The following is a 19,980-nucleotide window of genomic DNA, read 5'->3' on the forward strand; positions in this document are numbered from 1 at the left end:
GACTAAATTGCAAAAATAATTTAACAACGGCCTGTGCTCCCGGGGGTGCATGAATGGAGGAGCCATATTGTAGACTGGAGAATTTCTATCGGATGCTGTGTGCATAGGTTTCAGAATTTACTACGTCAGGTATAGGAATAGGGCCCCGTGAGTGCGTTCTAGGAGTTCGTCTACATTTAAACACTGCGACGGAGGTTGTGTTTGACAGTCTGCCTAGGTGCATCTTGGATAGTGATGTCTATCGCCGTCGGTATGCGAGCATGAATGTTTGCGTCCTCTGATAATGAATAATTCTCACTCTAAAGCTTTATCCTATCATTGATAACGTTCGCTGCTGATATATCGTTAACCGCATTTGCTAGGGAAGCTAGTATCAAGCTGAAATATATTATCTAGCACCGAAAGTCTATGAGCTCGTCTTAAATGGCCGTAGGGGGCCTCAACTTTGGTTGGTCGAGGCGTGCAATGAAGAGCCCGGCAATGATCAGAAGCGAAGCAGAATGATAAGACAGTGCTTCCAATCGATTGACTAGTTTCTCTACCAGTGCGTACGTTAATTTCGGCCGAAGATAGGCCGCTACGAAGCTTGATAACTGGGCACGTAAGGCAATGACGTTACCCTCCACTAGACACGGCGTGAGGTCTCCTACGTTATGATTATAGAAGTCGGAGATGCCTCCACTAGCGCGGCCTGCTTCACTGTTTTCATTGAAAGACAGTACACAAAAAAAAACATGTTAAGCTAAAATAGACAGTAGCTCAAGGTTTCGATAACACAAAAATCTATATACTGTTCAAAGCTTCTCGGGAGAAAAGCGCCGAAGTTTCATGTTGAACCGGGTTAGTTATGGTTTAACTGTTTAACTTGGTGCTGCCTTTGCCACCGGTAATTGTTTACTGGTACCTTTGCTTGGTGGTTTGCATACGCAAGCTCGTTAAAGATAGTAAAGATCCAAAATGCAAGCTTTACCTGTGGGTCTGTCGTTCGCATCTTTCGCGTAAAAATTGCCGATATATACACGGCTCTGCGGATTATCACGACCATGGGTCAGAATTTACCATGGATTATTATTTACACCAGAATCACGCATAACAACTATGGTTGGTCGGCTTCGAGTAGCGTTAAGGACATTCTTACTGTTTCTCTTCATTTCTCGAGCAAAGCGCAACTCGTAGGTATGTAGGTATTTGGGCCATTGGAAACCGAGCTTCAGACTGTCATAATAATTTCTGAGTTGCCAATAAATATTTATAATAAGTCATCGTATCCTCTAGTCATAACGATAGCCGTTTATAAATAGAAGAACATTTTTCCTTCAGCTTTATTAGACAGTTATTTTTTTTGCATGGAAATGACCCATATAACTTTACTTTGTGGGGCTATGTTGACCAATGATTTAAGTGTGTTCAATCGATATTTCTTTAAATGAAAGAACTAGTGAGCCTTTATATGCCACACAATATAAGGGTTGCTGACAAATATACTGGTAATAAGTTTTTTCTTTCTCCTAAGACCGTTTTTTTTTATAGTAATGTTAGGCCAATTTTTGGTCCATATAGTCCCACCTCTCTCATATAACATGTTCCTTCATTGGCACATCTATATATGTTTCATATATATATATATATATATATATACGTTATTGTATATCAAGTATATGGAATAACTTTGGCGTGTTTTCTATAAAAGTTATTTATTGAAAGATTGCATCAATTGAGTGAGGCTCTCTAAAAAAGAGGCCTTCTTTGAGACATCTAAAGGTCGTCTTTCTTTGCGGTAGTTTCAGGCTATACGTGAGAAAAATTCTTAGAGCCGCCCATGAGAGGCCTAAACGAGAAATTCGGCTACATCCACCACTTTCTGAATGTCGCGCCGACGAATCATCGCAGTTTTCGGTCACTGGGCAACGAAATTCGTAGCAGTGTACTTGACAATGAGAAGAGTCCTAAAAGCTAGAGGAGTTCTGAACCAAACCTTAAAGTTTCAGGTAAGAAGAAATAAATTGGTTTCGTAGAGAGTAACAGCAAATAATAAGGAAGTTTGTTTCTAGAATTTAGGTGAGATGTTTCGTTTATTCGATATTGTTTGCGATCCACCCTAGTAATAATGATTCACGTGTAAAATACAGCCTTGCATTATTATCAGCTTCGCTAACAACAAATACACCAACCTGTACTCAGTCTTCATCTCGTTCACAATGAATTGCTTCATTATATCTGTTTTCTCCTATCGCAAAAATCACATATATTATTATAAGCACATCATCTGCTTATAATAATATATGCTCATAACTTGGAAACAGTAATGCATAAACAGTGTAAAATATATAAAGTGGGTTGGATAGATATATACCCGACTTTTGACGTAAAATACTTTTGGTTAATTCGATATTTCATTAAAATCAGACGAGTTCCGTGAAAAATGAATACATGTTTGTGAAGATACCGAAGAGCAGAAAGTCAAAATTTCTGACGCTTCGAGTTTTCTTTTTATTTATGAATAGAAATTCTGTTTACGCATAGGTTCTGCCAAGCGTGTGTCACAGGCTTCAGTGTTGCAACTCGAGTGAAGTCAGTGTTCATCAGCACGCAAAGACAGCGCATTTGGCAGCTTCGATTTTCGGTAATTTTTTCCTTTTTTCGCGACCAGGCGTCTTCTATCGAAAGATCCAGGTAGAATTAGGCCGCCTTATGCTTAGCACATTGAAAGTCCGCTTTCATGTCACCTGAACGATTGAGATACTCTCTGAAAATTGCGGAGATATAACACTGAGTTTTCTCAATGTATTAGCTAGGTGCATTCGTGTACGACAGTCATAGCTTGTATCTACTAGTTCGACAAAGATGACATTATGTATTTGCCGCAGAAAATAGATATATACCCAGTGGTACGTAAATAAACTGTCAGTGTATACTACATAACCAGTTTTACCTTTACCGAAATAACACATGAATAGCTACGCCTTCAATTTTCAGGAGCGTTTTTTACCCATCTAGGTCTTGTCATCTGCTCTTTTATTTCGAATTCAACCGAAAGCCTTCGAGTGGCCTCGATAATTTTGGGTGTTTACTAACAGCTGAAGAAAAGAAAGCTCAATGTCGCGACACACGGAATCCGAACATTACATATTCGCTTATCCATACATATTAGCTTGTCTATAAAGTGTCATACATATTAAACAGATACTATAGTGAGTGAGATTTTTTACTGTTTGTAACCAGGGAAGAGACAGTAATGGCACAGATCAATAGGAACAACCGAACGCTACACATGGATCGATTCGACAACTATGACTTGCCAATCACATGCGTGACAGGCTGGTAAAGGCCTAGTAAATTAACGTATGGATGCACGAACTCAGATTGTCCTATCGCTCTGCTTGGGCCCGTCGATCAGATACCTACTGAACTACCTCAAGTGTTCCATTCGTTTGTCATTATCGAAAAAAAAACTGAGTTTACAGGCTACAGTATGCTTCCATTCTATACTATAGAGTAAAATTTAGTATTAACCTGCACAGTAATCAATGAATCGTGTAGGTTGGTCAACTGTAAACTGATCAATATACCAAATCCTATTCGACATCCTGCAGAGATGGTCTTAGCCATTCGCTAAGTATATCTTTACATTAGGATTACCAGAAACCCTATATACGCACTAATTTCACGTGGTTTTCATAAAATGATTTTCGCATTTATGAAATCTGTGTCTGCTTATTCAGCAAACAACTTTTACCTCACGAGTGGGCTGATTATGGCCTAAAAAGGATCTAATGATACCCATCATCTTCCTCTCATACTCTTGGCTATGTTTACCCGACTGTCCATTCAGCTTCAGCGGAAAATTTTGTGTCGTCGTTACCTATGTTTTGTATTGTGCGAAAACCTTTACCCCCCTGCTCCTCCTCACTCCCGCCAGCTGTGTCCATATAGAGCTTATTGTTACTTAATTGTTAACATATTGTCACTATTTCGAAAAAATATAAAATTCGAAGGGCAGACGACGCTCTTTACGTCGTTGCTTAACGTTGTTCTCTCAGGCATAGAAGCGTTATAGCTTCCTCAGTCGATAGCAGAACAAAAAAGGTTGTAGACATGAAGTTTCATCTGGCAGTAGTTATATTGATGCCTGTTATGGAGTTTTAGATATTCTCAACCATATTACACTGCCGGTGATTGACAACGTTTTTAAACAAGCCCTATAAAAAAATTAATTGAAAGTCACTGTTTAAGAAACGACACTTCTAGATATTCTAACCTAATTTATTCGTTCTGCGGTGTTTATTCGAGAGAAGATTCGACCAATTGTGAAATTTACACATGCCAATGAAAAACGAACTGCTGAGTGAACCGAAAAACAGATCATGTTATCATGATTAATTTTTTTTTATGTTTTATGTTAATTTTATGTATTAACTAGCCGTATACATAAACATTGACGTCTATAAATAGGCCTAACATGCAACGTCTACGATGTCAAAGAATTGTCTACTTTCTTAATTATGTTTTAGGTTACTGATCAGTAAACATGCCAATCGTTAAAATTGCGGTCAAAACTGGCCTTATACTAAAACTCAAACTCAGTCTTAAGAAATACCTAAACAAAGAGTGGTAAACGTTTCGTCTGTACGCAACTTATTAATTAGACCATTATATTCGGATAGAGAACTATAAAGGCCCATATGTCTATGAACTTCCGTAGTCCGTAGATGCAAATTAGCGCATTCGTTATTTACAAGTAAACGTCTTTTTGACGATCTACTTACTTCGTCCTTTTAAAGTTAATATGGCAGAAAGTTGGGCTAAATCTAAGACAAAACAGATTCTATAGCCATTGCTATTTGCTTGTGCGAACTTGATTTCCAAATTTCTACAGACGCTACACAGATGACGCATGTGCAGAGACATCAAACTCATTTTTCAACTACGCCTTTCTTAAAGGCTTATCATACTTTACTCAGAGATCTTATTTTAAAAAATTGGTCAAGGTTTATTAAATGTTTTTTCATTCATGAACGCTGATATCAGTGGGACTCATTTTGCTCCAGGTGCATATTCCTAACGATATTTAAAGGGTAGAGACCCTTCTTTCAAGCTTTCTTTCAAGATCGAGGTCTTCCTGTCGGATCCCCATTGCTTAGTAGTATTGTTAGCTAAGTTTTCGGATAGGGGCAGGTTTTATTCCGTCTTGTTACTAGAGCAGCACTGTCCTCGATCGAAGTCCTCTTGACAAAATACAGGACATACACTAAACATGTCATTCCAAAAACACGGACCAGTATCGTCAGTTTAAGTTGATTCCTGGAATCGTAACCGTATTTTGTCTCCAGTTAAAGACTTTAGTTTGACTTTTTGTATTCCGTCTTCAGATCTACTCTATCCTAGCAAATTTACTGCACGTGAACGGTGGCGGCCCTCTATTGCAAATTATACCCCAGATAAGATAATATTAGGAGTCTCTATCGTGGACAGCTGCATTAGAAGGCCGCTCTAATAATAGTATAGAGCATAGTGTTCACCTAGGTGTAATTAAAAAGTCCTAATAACAACAGATGTTTAGTGTTATCTATCGTGCGTTTATTCAGAAGGAAAAATAGCGTGCGAATGCGGTCAGTGACTACGATTAGGCGTGGAATTATCGAGGCGTTAGTTATTCGCACGTTGCTTGAGGCCGCTTCGTATCATGTTTAACGAAGGCCAAAAACAAACTTTAGCTCAGCTCAATTTATTAGCTAGAACGATCCATTAGTCTCAATCTAAGCTATCCTTCTTCAATCGAACCTCTATAGCAGAAAAATATTGTTTACTCCTCGTTTGCCGAGTTCAGAGTGTGACCTATATTGTAAAGTATTTTGAAGACACAATAGCAATTCGTGTTGCAGCTTATCAGGAATTAAACAATTGCGCGCGCTGTGACCATTGGATTTAACAAGCTCATTGCACCATGCGGTCGTGGAAAAGACACCTGAATTGTCTACGGCCTTGATCGGCGTTTTAACTTAATTCAATTATGTTAGCCTCAATCATTCATTTTGGTTTCCTGGACATATAAACATGTCCCGCTAAACATTTCGTATTGGGATTTAAGAAAGGATGCTATTAAGCAGCACCCAAGCGAAATGACCCAAAAATGTTTGACTCACTGGCAGAGCTGGTCAGTATTAATCGAATTATATAATAAATGACAAAACCGAGTATTCACTAAACCTAAATTGTGTTATTTCAGCAGCGTATTAGGTTGGAAATTCATCTTCTATATATGCTCGTTAGATACTTAGTCGTCTCTCTGTTGCCGACTGATTACACGCAACGATGAGCAGAACCTGTTGCTATGGTAGACTTTGCTAGTTGAAAAGCGAATTTGTGACAGCCGGCCAACTCCACTACAATATCTTCATTAGGCCAATAAGATCTACAAAGAAAGTAAGCAACATATTATAAAATTATCGATATTTTGTAATAGAGCTCAGAGACCGATTAGGCGACTCTGTCCTTTTGACAGTGAATTCCTTTGGAACTACTAGCACCTATCTAAAATATCGTAACGGACACTTTGAACCGGTCGATTTTGTCCAACGGGTGTATCCAGCCCGTACTTATAAATAAATTAACGTTTTGGGTTTTACGATCGGTACTTAAGCCGCTTAACATTGCTTCGGGCGGCTGGCTGCTCCCAGTACAAAAAAAAAGTAAGTCTATACTCGGATTCGCGTCGAACCGCTTAACGTTATTTTTAATCACCTCTAGTTTACTTTCATCTATTACATTTTTATGTTTGATAGATTCTCGCCAGATGTTTACGTTGTAGGAATAAAGGATTCGAAATTAAGGCATCTTTAGTTTTCGATAAACAGCAACGTTCTGACAATATATAAACACCTTTGTTGAAGCTACTTCCGAGTTTTACGTCCGGCATCTACGTTAGGCACGAAACAAAGCCTATCTATGTCCAGGTAAGGACCTAGATCACGACGTGTCCTTACAATTAGCGGGCAAGCACGTTAGCCACTAAGCTAGCACGGTTTGTTATCTCAGTTGAAACTACCCGACATCGGCGATTTGTCCGGCTTGTTACTTCCATGTTACCGATATGAACAATAATTAGTGATGACGGGAAAGATGGCGCGGTGTTGTATATAGAATCATTAATCCGCAAAGTAACGTTAATGACCCATTGGAACGAGACCAGTAGGTTATAACCTAAATTACGTTCTGTGCTAGATTTAGACAGTTTATTGTGATACAGTGTTACGGCACCCTCATCGAAGATAACTCGACAGATCGATATTTTCAAATAAACGTGTTATTTTCTTAATTGATATAATAAGTATAAGAGAGTTCGTTCAAGCTTCTCATGGCTGACCAGCAACATCGCAAACACTACGGCGGATAGCCGCACTTGATTTTAGTCTACATCATTATGATAAGAAATTATAATAAGAATCTAATATTATATAGCTATAAAGTGAATTGAATAAAGTTTTGTCTGTATCGTTTACGCCTCTTTTCTAGCCAGTGCACGAATCGCTTCAATCGTGTAGTACCGCCGCGGGTTTAACCCTGCACGATTTTCGGGTCTGTATTCGGCGCCATGAGCTTGCTTTGGCTCCATAACGTGGTTGGTTGCAGACGGTGCGGGGACTGTGTTAAGAAATGTCAATATATTGAGAAGATTATGTTTTTGTACAAAATTACGCTTTTATTGCAGCTGCTTTATAGGCCGTGCAGTAAACCGATGATTTTACATTTGCGATTTACTAGAAATTAATGTGTTTTCTAACATCTTCATAGCTACACCACTAGCGACATCTTCCATATCGACCTTTATACAATGTCGGCCAACAAACAAGCGGATAACACCGTTATTTTAGAACTTTGCACAAGGTTGCGCGAAGAATTCTAAACAAAATTATTATTATCATTGTTATATGACATTATCGTATCGCGTTGGACCTTAAAAGAAACACTGTTTTCATCCTTGTAGAAGATTTCATCATATTGTATTCTTCGTATTCTCACAGTCGCATAAGATCTTGTTGAATAATGAGTAATGTAATATTCCTATGCCGATACTTAATAAGAAATTAATAGGTTTTCTAATCCAACTATCTTCAATCGCCTGTTACTACTTCGGATGGCCAAGCTCGGATATCAATATATACACACGCCATCCCTTCGTAAAATAAAATACGGATCTTAAACAATCTAGTTATTTAGATTGGATCACTTTCATGCATGATTAGCGCATAAAATCATTAGTTCATAAAAAAAAAGTTAAAAATATTGTAAATAATCATATGCGTATAGCTTACTTATACCGGCAGAAATTGCTCGATCGTTGCTTCCCAACAGGACAAAAATGTCTCAGATAACTGCTGTATTAATCAGAGCTTAGTTATTTCAGGACAAGCAAATGACCTACTTACAGATACCAGAAACAAACTAAGACTATCTGTATGTATACGTATGTCTATTTTTTGTCACAGGTCAATACTGCCTATTCGATTAACTTCTGGGGACATCGCGATTAAATTTCCTTTACGTAGAAAAAAGTAGGAAATATTTCAACTGAATCTTTTGTTTCTTAGCGATTTTTTAACTTAACTATTCTTAGCCGTGCTTTGCCTAAAAGCAAGATTTCGTCGAGAGCGACCAACATCAAACCTTAAATCCATTGTTTTCCCTTATTCAACTAAGCAAACTTGAATCTCAGAGTTAGACGGGTGTTTCCTATCATTGGGTGCCTGAGCTCGGCCACAGGATGATACGCACGTTTTTGTTAAAGTGGGCTGACGACCTCTGCACTTCACACCTACTTCTGGTAGAAGATTTCTAACATTAGTATCCGAGAGAACTCACCGATACAGAATTCTGGCCCAGAATTGCAAATCTATCAGGAGTGCAGATGTCGATTCTCAAACGTCCGCGCTTCTGGACAAACACCGCTCACATGTGCCCACAAAGGTACAGCCAGAACCACAGGAAACTGCAGAGAAGCCAAAGGTGAAGATGGCAATGAGGCAGTCTCAAGCGAGTATACTTGCCAGAACTGACACTAGCCAGATTAAAGCTGACATTACTGCACTTAAGGCTTATAATGGCCGAAGTCGATTATTGACAGACGCCCTACGGGCCGCCCCTCTGCTGACTATGTCAACTCCTTTTTAGCTGTTTTAGATACTTTGAATACGGTCAAAAGCTCGGTGAAATCGGTGACTGCTCTAAGCGACGTTATTTATTCTCGCGGTTATATTATCGCAGTTCTTCAAAATGCGGCCGCTTTTACCAGCGGCCAGAGTTAACTTACTTACTCAATAACTGCGTGGTGCCAACTTATCTTTGACACAGTATGAATTTCAATTTCTAGAAATCCAATGGACGATAAAGAGACTGAGCCGATATCAAATGTCACGTTGTGATGCATTCTACAAAACCAGAGTGTGTCACTAACGTATGTACTCTTTTTGACTAAGGCAAATGGTTTTTAGTAAAATCAAAAGCGAAGTCGAGGTTAAAATGTTCGCCGAAAAGATTGCTTCTAACCGTTTTTGGCAGCAAAGTGCTATTTACTAAAACCCCTAACTATAATTCTCCTAACTCTCAGGGATAATTTCCTATTAAAGAACAATTGAAAGCCGTCTAGTAGTTTGTTTCTGTAAAATCTTGTAGATTAACAACACTTTAGCAGGACACTAAATATTACTATTTAATCGAAAGATTGATATGTCGATATAAATCTCATATTATATATATATATATATATATATATAATATGAGATTTGTTATTACTATTAATATATAAAATGAGAAAAAAGGAAAACTTCTTGAGTGCAGATGCTGTAAAAATTTGATTATTTGCTGATTCATAAAATTACATACATATTTTAAGCATCTAAAAACGATCACCAAAATGTAACCTTCTATAATAAACAAGCAAAACGCAATGTCCCTTCGTGAGACGCTCCCTCTGCGGATCCTCTACTTTATTTGTAGTTATGCGTTGTGCACTAACAATTTTTACTTCATCATGTGAATTTTGCATATTTATATATCTAGCTTGTGTTTAAGTATGCTATTACGAGATCAGCCATAGTTAACTTCATTACAAACCTAGATGTTGCGAGAATTAGTAACTTGGCGTTGAAAGCATGTAGGAAAGAGGTTGCTTTTCGCAGACATATTGACAAACTGCGAAAAATTGCCTCTACTTGGCCTTCCAGAGAGCTTCTACTTATAAAACGTGCAATACCCTGCCGGTTCGTTGACATCGACTAAATTTCTGCAGTAAACAAATGGAAATCGCGTAGGATGCTGGAGGAAAGCCAACAGCAGTCGCCTCAGCTGTTGAGGCAATTGTTGCCTTCGTTGTCATTGCATACGGTGGGCCAGACCAGCCCAACCTAGTTTGACATCTGCTAGTTTGTGCTAAAGTAGAAGCGAATTTTCTATTTTTTTACTACATCTCTCACGTTAGTGTATTGTGCTAACCGTGTCTGCTCGTTCAGCCCACGTTCTCTTTTTTGAAGTACACTAGAACCCGGAAAACTCCTTCAGTGTGCCCCCCCTGCCCCACACACGCATACATATACAAATACACACGCATACCCAAAAAGAAACGGCAAAAACATGTAAATAAGCGAATTCTCTTACGTGTCTTCAGCAGGCCATAGAAGCAAGCCTAAAAGTAGCCGTTTAAATTTATAAAGTACACGTATTATCTTTTTGTGTCCATCGTCAGTTTTTACTAGAAAAATTTATTTTAGCTGCAGGAGACAACGAACCTTGAAACTATAAAATTTACCGTATATCGAAGAAAACAAAGAGGCTGCATTAGCACTTAACGGTGGCTAGAAGAAGATTTGGCAGTCGTATTTGCTTCAGTCGTAATCAAATCACAGGTTACTGTGATCTTTCCAAGCACAATCGTCCTAGGTATTATATTTTTATGGATGCAACCCAGAAGGTTACAGACAACAGCGTGTTGTATAAATGTCTATGAGGATAAGTAAAAGGCACCAGGAAACAAACGTTCGTAAAGGAGTATTTCACGATGCGTACGCTAAAATAAGAACACGTTATAGTTATTAGTGCCGTTAGTTCCATGTTTATGGGAAATATTAATTTGATTAAGAATTAGTTTTGGAAATAACAATAAAGGTAACACGCTAAAGGTCCATAATAAAAGCTTTGCGTTTTAGGGCTGGCGTATAAGAAAATCAAAATAGCATAAAATAGAAAGTCTGGAAACAAGTTGTTCTATCCTTTCTATGGCAAGACTAGTGGCAATAGTACAAACGCACACTACTGGTTTAAGTAGCATCGATCCGTAGTAACGCAATACACGAACAGGGATAGTCAAAAAGACGACAACACAAATACTGACATGTTTTGCAGAGCCGTAACGCATTAGGTGGGGACTCGTCTTTGCATTGCGCTATTTCGAATGAGTTCCATCATTCAAAACAGAAACATAGTGATGCATATGTTGCGACAAATGAAGTACGTGCTACGTACGTGGATGTTATGTAGTCATCTCGTCTACTCCTTCTTCAGGCCATTTAGTTGCTTTACGGCTGGCCTGTTTGAATAAAGGACATTCGTCCAGGCATGACTTGTCTAGGTTAATGCTACATATCGTAGTTGGTTATGAGTAAGAAAAAATCATAGAGTGAATATGAAAGCGAATAGTCAAAAAGACTAACCTTCCCTGTTCCAGTTTGTTTCACCGGGGAAAGTATATGTGCATATCTCAGTATGTACGTTTGTTCGTGTACATTATTTGCAAACAGAAGTCTACTGCAGTGTCCATCGGGATACCGCCAGTTCCCGCTTGCCTAATCTTATTGAGGCACGACCGTACCTGCCAATCGGCGGATCTCAGTATTGCCAGCTAGTAGCTGTTTCGTTAGTACCTCTTCATCGCCCCTTATTCTGCTTTTATACGTTTTCATAGATAGAGAGTTCTGTCTTGATTAGTTGATATTAGATGAAGTCGTCTTAGAAAATCAAGACTCGACTTAAACTTAAGCGACACGAGAGGACTTGGTCGATTTTTCGAACCTCTGAATTAGGCTACCTTGTCGAAATGTTTCGCGAGCGAAACTTTCTAGACAGAAGTGAAAGGGTGGTCATGTAACGCTACTAGGCCTGTATGAACGCTGTATGTGTCTGGTTACGTCACACTGTTATATACACATAAGCGGCCTTCGGTTAGCCGCGTTGATTTGTTAGCCGATCGGCCAGCCAAGCAATAAAGCCTCACATATCGTATATCGACGTTGCCAACGACATGTAGTCAGTCGGGCTTTAATGCTACGAAAGTCAAGCTGGCTAAGGGGATGTGAAAGTGGAGGAGCGGGGGGTGGGCCTCAAGTCAAAGATAGCCTCAGAAACCCCAATGCGTACGCGGTTCGTCTACTAGCCAGCCAATAGACGAAGAGGATTGTGGGAAAGCTGCTCAGCGACGACGACGTACGGACACTATCAGGCGTGCGCATTCTCAGCTAGGCGAGAGAGTGTCTGAGCTGAACTGAGAGAAGGCCCCAATGCAGGCGTGAATGAAAGACATCGCGAGCACAGAGAGGAGGCGGTCTAGGACAGATGGACAGGCGATGCTATCGAAGAAACGAGCGAATAAACGGATGGACAGCTAGTGGGCATCCCTTAATTTATTCTTAGCTCAGCGAGGAGACGTCTGCGGCGACGCACTGCCTCCATTGGTGCTGATGGAACAGGGTAATCACTGTGTGCTGCGTGATATACGTCGTGATAGACATCGCCCAGTTAGCAACCACCATTGCTACAACTGAGGATACGTACAGATAATGGCCAAGGGAAAAGTTGGCGTCGAACGCATGCTCGTTGCTAGTGATCTAGTGACAGTTACCGCTGAATGACTGCTTCTAGCAGTCGCTGCCAACGAAGAGAACAATTGTCTCCTCTCGTGTCAGCCAATGAGACCAATAGAGTGCGTCAAGGTCTATCCGTCTCTCCGCTAGACCCTATCTTGTACGTCTAACGAGTGATTCCGCTTGCCTGTCTACTTTGCAGCGCCGAGTGGTTAGTAACTACATTTTCGTACTACACGACAAACAAAGTTGTCGTGTTGAAACTGTCCCCAACTGAACGAATCCCGAGTCTGTCCTAAGTTACCGCTTTTTTGCTGGCCCGCCTTTTCTTCCATTGTTACATCGATTTTACTGTTCGGTCTTATGGAATGTTGTGCAATCCTTGCTCTTCTATGGAAACATAATAATAACAGTAACGCATAACGTCTATCGAATCGACGAACAGCTGTTGAACGCGTTCAAGCATATCTAATTCAACTGGGGAAAAATTCCCGCGTATTGAACGACATAATATTGTAAGAATGCTAATATCGATGATATTAATGGTTACAGGCTGATATAGTAAACATCACTTACTACTAATTCATTGATTTTTTCCTTCTGGATCTGGACGGGCGGGCTTCTAAGCTAAACGAGACAAGCTGACATCGGTTCAAAATTGCACGCACACGCCACAAACACTGAGTGCCCTGTTTTGATGCAGCAGGCTTTTTACTCTGATACAACCCTTTAAAAGTATCCAATATCAGTTTCTCATTTATACTTTTTGAACACATTAGACACAAGCACCAACAAGAATTTGAAGGTAAAGAATATGATAAAAAGGCCTCAGTTTTCCATTTGCAGTACTCTCAGAACTCGCAATCCACACGACGTTCGCTTTAGATAAAGTATGTACGATACCTTCGGTCCGGTCGATATGTGCGTATCGCTACAAACGATTAAAAAGCCGATAACCTTGGAATATCTCGAGCAGTGTAGATATATTATGATGCTACCTTAGCTGCGTAAAGCCCGATAAGTGGTTTCATGTATATAGAGTCTATATAGAACCCATAGCCAGCAACCTGTTTGAGAACATAGAGCGAATGTGACATTTAAAGCATGTGTGTTTTAGATACATATACAGTCGTTCATAATAAATCGGATAAACTAGAATCAATCAAAAAAAAGGGTAAAAAATATACAGGGTACAGACGTCTCCCTGCACCCCGCCCCCGAGCCTGTCATTGTCAAATCGCTCGCCTTGCATTAAGTGCGTCAAATATATAGAACCTGTGCTTTTACACTTTGACGCTCTTAAGTTACGGACGTAAGTGCGGGTATGTTGGGGCAGACGGAAAATTATAGCTGTGCGTTCTTTCACGTTTTGATGTCCCTATCTTACATGCTAGCGGTGAGACGCACTATGCATGATTCACTATATTGGCTTGTTTTGAATGCTGGCGACCCATAAATATCTATTATGAGTCGGGACTTAATTCTTTTTCAGCAAACTTGTGACGTTAAATTCACCTTAACATACGATATATGATGAACGTTTAATGACTTTTCCTTTTTCTTTTTTATTAACATCTAACAGCTACACAGGCCCGTTTATTGTACATCCTCTGCGCACATATCTATGACAATAGCATTTTTGCTACCAGTGATGCTGCTGACGCTTGTTATGAGTTTAATTCGGCCATCTCGTTATACTCTAGGTAAAGTATAGACTATGCGGTGAATGTCTTTTGTCAGGAGAATCGCAGGAAGAAACAAACAGGGGAGTTGCAATAGCCCTGGTATGATCACTATTATTATATGTAGGCAGGCAAATAAATGGCTGTTGTTAAGCGCTAAAGGATCACACTTGTTACCACGCATAACTGAAGTACTGCCAGCAGTACGCTTCGCCAGCTGGTGCGAGTACGTTAGGCCGCGGGACCGCCCACCCGCCTTTGTCGAGCCGGTGCAGCTTTTACGCCAGGGCAAGCGCATGCATAGGGTTTAGCTCGTTCGCCGCTGATTTCTTCCCGGCTCGAACCCGTTGTCCCACCGAGTGCGAAAACTTTCAACAGACACCAGCCTAGCTGCTCAACTAAGGTCCGAGGCCTTGGCACGGTATGTGCTGCGACAGACTGAATAGATGAACGCTTTACAGTGATGATCTGATAATGAATGAATGAATGAATGAATGGCCTATTTCGTATGTAAATCGCATTATATGCATCTTTGTTTGGTCACCACTCCTTTATCAGATGGACTCTATGGAAGATTAGCCCGTTAACAATAGGTTCGAGGGACCCCTTATTTCAGATTGCAGATGGCTTAGCGTTAAAGCAGCTAAGGAGATTCACTCTCTTCTTGCCAGGATCAGCTTCTTCCTTAAGGTAACTAACTATCGCAGACGATCATTATGTGACACTTCCACTCCGGGTATGGCGTCATGGGATCAATGTTGCAAGCTCACATTTTGTGTTAACGCAAAAGGCCTCTTCTTGTCTCTAGTGAGATTTCCCGATACAAGAACCTCACGAGAAAAACGAGAAAATGAAAAGTCTTAATCGTTGTAAGACGAGTTCACTTTTTAACTTGTTGAATCTGTAATAGACGATGAATCAGCTTGACGTGACGCATTGGTCAGGGGAAAGCATGCATGGTATAAGCATTCAAAGAGCTCTCCAGTAGCTTCTGATTCCGCCAACTCACAGCTACGTGGACAATTAGTGACGCTATTTTGAACGCTACATGCGTTAGCAGCCGACTCTTAAAATAAATGTAAATCGTTGTTTAGGCATGTTTCATTAATTAGTCCTATTTTTATATTCGGCAAGGTCGTTAGCTGACATTGCGCTTAGTGATTAATTGCTCCAGAAATCTACCAGTTAGTCAACTGTTATTTGTGCACTTCGGTGACCTGACCTTTACATATCGTGAATAGCGGTTTCGTCTGAAAAATATTCATCAATATAAGTAGTAGGCACAAGTGGACCGAATTCTCCCGTATCTCATAGTTCGAATGGCTAGCTCCGCTCGCAGAAACGAATCTCATGAACGCTAGAAAGGCTGGCTAGTCGAAACAAGTGGCAACGAGGTTTAACAGCGTTAGACGTGATGGTAGGTTGTTTGAGCGTGACTACGCCTCTTCAATGGTAATTTGCAACCTAGCATTTTATTATCAACTAAAGCCATGCTCAGACATCATAAAAACTACAGCTGTCCCCAAGATGTCCTTGATATATATACTTGGGACGATGGGCTTATATAAATAATCCGTTTTTCCTCTAGCAAGGAGACGTTGATTATGAATTTGAATAGTATACATCTCGAAATGCGCACGAATTAGAAGTTCATCTCACTTTGCATAATGGGAAAACAAGAAAGATGAACAGCCCGGTTTTTTACCACAGTCATGCCTACTCCAGAGCCGCAGTTAGCGAGCAAGCTACAAAACTTCATTGAATTTAGTCATATTACATGAAATTTACACGGGCCACTGTACTTCGAACATTCATGGAACCGGATGTCGTCGATGCTAATTTAACAGAAAAATCAAAAAAAAAAAAAAAAAGTTGCTATATCCGCGCATCCGTTTCGCTGCTCTTTTGATGACGAGTCATATGTGGTTTTGACAGATGCACCGCATTGTAAATCCGAATTTACTATAGATGATTGTCTATAGCAGAAGCGGTAGTCAAAGAGGGTTGGTCATACAGGAAGAATATCATTTTAAGCCCAGCTTCGCAATGCGCCCAAGATCCTTACGAGAATATATAGTAGACAAATCATAATCCTTGACCTGCCCACAGCATTGTCTCTTCTAACTATAATTACAGCCTTTTTTGCGAAGCCAAGGATTTTTCCACTGAAATAATTAACTTACTGAGAGTTGATAAAATTGAATCTTTTCGAGACTAGGTTTTTAACCATTTTACCTTTTTTTAAATAAACGATCTCCGCAACAAACCCACGATTAAATTAAAGAAGATTAATTAAAGAATCTATTATAGAGCATTATATTTCGAGAGTATACGAAAGAAAAGTCGTGAAAATGATCTGCAAAAAGCTTGGATCCTGAAAAGATTTTGAAAAAAATCACAGTTACCTCGAACAGGCAAATTCCGTGAGGGTTGCCTTCTTCCACATATGCACTTCTATAATGTGAGAGTGTATATATATATACGAGTAGTTCATATGCGAAATACCGATAACAAACTGGGACACATTTTGGAGAGTGTTTGTCCTGGCTACTTTTTTCAAAAATTAAAACCATGAATCTGTTATTGCGGAAACAGGAAATGCAACTTCGTCATGTGAACGAAAAGAAGCTCCTGCTAGAAGCAGACAAAGCACCGTCAGTAACGAAAGCTTCCTTGATTGTTCGACATTGGCGCTGTTGTACATCATTATTTTTTTATGTGGCGGATTCAAGGCGAGACTTGCACCAGTTTTCCTCATTTTTTTTATATTACTTAAAATCGAATTAGAAGAAAATATTCGGGAAGTGACTTAGGAGGAAAATGGCAGCTAAACTAAACAAAGGCTGCCGCGAGAAGTGTACCTTGAAACATGCAGAAAGTCTCATCCAAATATTTGTTTTTTTATTTACTAACGCGCATCTTTTAAACAGGAAGCATCAATTTTGTCAATATTTATTTGCCCTTGCTCGTTATAGGACAAACAATATACAGTGCAACATCAAGCAATGTAACAATAACGCAATGACTATTCTAAAGAATCGATACTTTTATCAGCAGTGTTCCGCGCATCTCTTTAAAGCTATCTGTTAAGCACACTAGTGGGGCATATATAATCGTCAATAAACTTATCGCTGCAATATAAGACTCACTCTAAAATGAGAATTCTTCACGAAAGTAAGCGTCGAAGTGCATACGAATCATTTTGTGTTACCTGAACTTGCTGACATGAAGTACTGGAAACAAAAAAAAGGAAAGATGGAAAAAAAAAGATTTATAAAGCGTTTTTGTTTGTAGCGTTCGTCACTTCTAGTTGTCAGCAATAAGGCTTACACCATAAACATCTGAAACCTGCCGTGGACGATTGTGCAGAAACTAAGACCTGGTTACAGGAGAGCAGAAACGATGCTTTGCGAGCTGTTTGTTTCATGTTGGAAAATAACAGAACAACCCTGAAGTGGCGTGAGCTAGATTTTTTATTACGAAATGGTTTTGAGAAAAACTGTATCTTAAAGGCGCTATAGATCAAACTAAAGGTAAATAGAAAAAAAAAAGCGGAAAAATCAAAGGAAATTGATACCCATAATACTGCTAAAAATGCCATGTCTGTTTGTGACACGCTCCTTTAGAAAGGCAAAGTTGTCAACTCATTCGTGTCGATGTCAAATTTCCCGCTTCCATTGGGTAGGATACAGAGGTTAGGGTAAGCAGTGTTTATACGGAATGTTAAAATTAAAGCAATTTAGTAAGGGGTTAACATTAATGTATTGGATAAAAACGAGCCGTGATTTTAGTTAATGAAAATGTGTTGTTGAATCCCCTTGCTTTTCAACAAGAAGCAATGCATAATAGAGCGTCTCGGAACATCTGGTTAACCCACTGTAGGCTTCTCTTTTTCATGTTTTTGCGTTGAATAAAGCTTTAGGTTTGCAGCTTTCTCGATAAGCCTTATCCTATGCATCTTTTGGCTATGGCCTATGATGGAGTAGGTCAATATTTAACGACGCAGCGGAGCAAGTCACATAATAGGCCGGTTCTCATAAAAGTGCGACGCAACTAATTCCGTCCATTAGTAACAGACATCCTCTTCACTCAGATAAACCTTCTAGGGACGAAAACTTACCTAAATATACAGAGCCAACTTGCTATCTTAATATATAAACCGCTACCCATTACTTATGTGGCAGCCTTGAATTGCCTTACAATAACATTTGAGAGGTAGGTGTTCCCAGTGCAGCGAATCCCTGACATTTACCTTTAGTCACAAATAGGCAATAACATGATTCATATATTGCTTATCTATAATATAATCATTGTGATTAAACTGCGGCGTCATAAAGCATTGAGGAGTATTGTATTGGGCAGGTACATATACTGCCGGCATAAAGGAACACTAAAGGACTCAAATGTTCTGAGCAAAGCCCATAGTAAATTAGAGCAGCTAAAAATCCTCAGTGTTTTGTTAGTTAATGATGCATACGATACATGCCTTACCTTTGATAATAATACAAAACATAGCCTTACAAGTTCGTTACGCGACCTAATAATGAGCGATGCAATACGGACCGGGTGGCAGCGCTGTAAAGTCACTGCAGTGATAAGGTCTGAATATTCAAGGACTATTTTCTAAATAAACAGGACGTTGATGAACGTATGCTCGAATTTAAAGTCATCCAATAAGTAACAAAAGAGCGCCTTTTACGAATAGTGTAGGACCTATCGAGGAAACGTCGATATTAACGGCACGGAGAGTTGCGCCATAGCAGAATGTGTCAGTTTACAAACAATACCGCCGGCAGAACTCGAGAACTGGCGTAATATATATACACTACTACAAGTTTATTGTTCTGGGTAGTTGGCTTCTATCTTTATGATATGATACTTGCGTGGCTAAGCCATGCACAGTTACAGCTCTGTGCAGCCTGTGTGTTTTTATCGGGTTCTACATCTCAGACTTCAAACAGTGTTTACTTCAGAGAGCTGCATCATATGATATTTGCGATTTTTTTAGATGAAACTGGTTTTTTGGTATGATACAAGGCGTCAATAAAAAAAATTCTCAAGGTTCTCACTAACCCTGTAACATTGTTCTAACTCGATGGGTCTACAGTTATCTACTGCTCTGTATTTGTGTCGTTGGCTTCAGAGCCCTAACCCGCCGCATCAACAAACTTCTGCTTACTTAGCTTACACACATCCACGGCCATAGATATGTGATCAGTATTGAGCTTTATATATGATTATTTGCTTTTAGCGAGATATCTATTTCTGCATTGGTGGGTAACTTTTAACGTTCCTGCTCTCGCGAGGGACGATTTAAGTTACTGAACATTAGCTTAGACTAGAATTTACAATAGCACACAGGGCGGAAATCTCTAGTCACATACTAGCGAACGGAAGGCGAGTGAAACTAGTAAAATATACAGCAACTAGTTTACGAATGCTTTAAGCAA

At 39.6% G+C, this 19,980-nt stretch overlaps 1 long non-coding RNA gene across 17 annotated transcripts in view; it reads right to left on the minus strand.

Annotated features, from left to right (window-relative positions):
- Positions 1 to 1,290: 1,290 nt before the first annotated feature.
- The window catches only part of LOC111254768 (uncharacterized), a 44,810-nt gene continuing 26,120 nt past the window's right edge, over positions 1,291 to 19,980 (minus strand). For 7 of the 17 annotated variants that reach the window (XR_015316934.1, XR_015316936.1, XR_015316932.1 and 4 more), the window contains one exon: positions 1,291 to 2,746. This is a non-coding gene — a long non-coding RNA (uncharacterized LOC111254768). Of the gene's footprint in view, positions 2,747 to 2,932; positions 5,302 to 17,466; positions 17,764 to 19,980 lie in introns of those variants that run through there. The other 10 variants (XR_015316937.1, XR_015316925.1, XR_015316924.1 and 7 more) reach the window with 3 other exon arrangements.

This window comes from Varroa destructor, unplaced genomic scaffold (assembly GCF_002443255.2).
Source record: "Varroa destructor unplaced genomic scaffold, Vdes_3.0 BEIS01000007.1, whole genome shotgun sequence".
NCBI classification, from domain to species: domain Eukaryota; kingdom Metazoa; phylum Arthropoda; class Arachnida; order Mesostigmata; family Varroidae; genus Varroa; species Varroa destructor.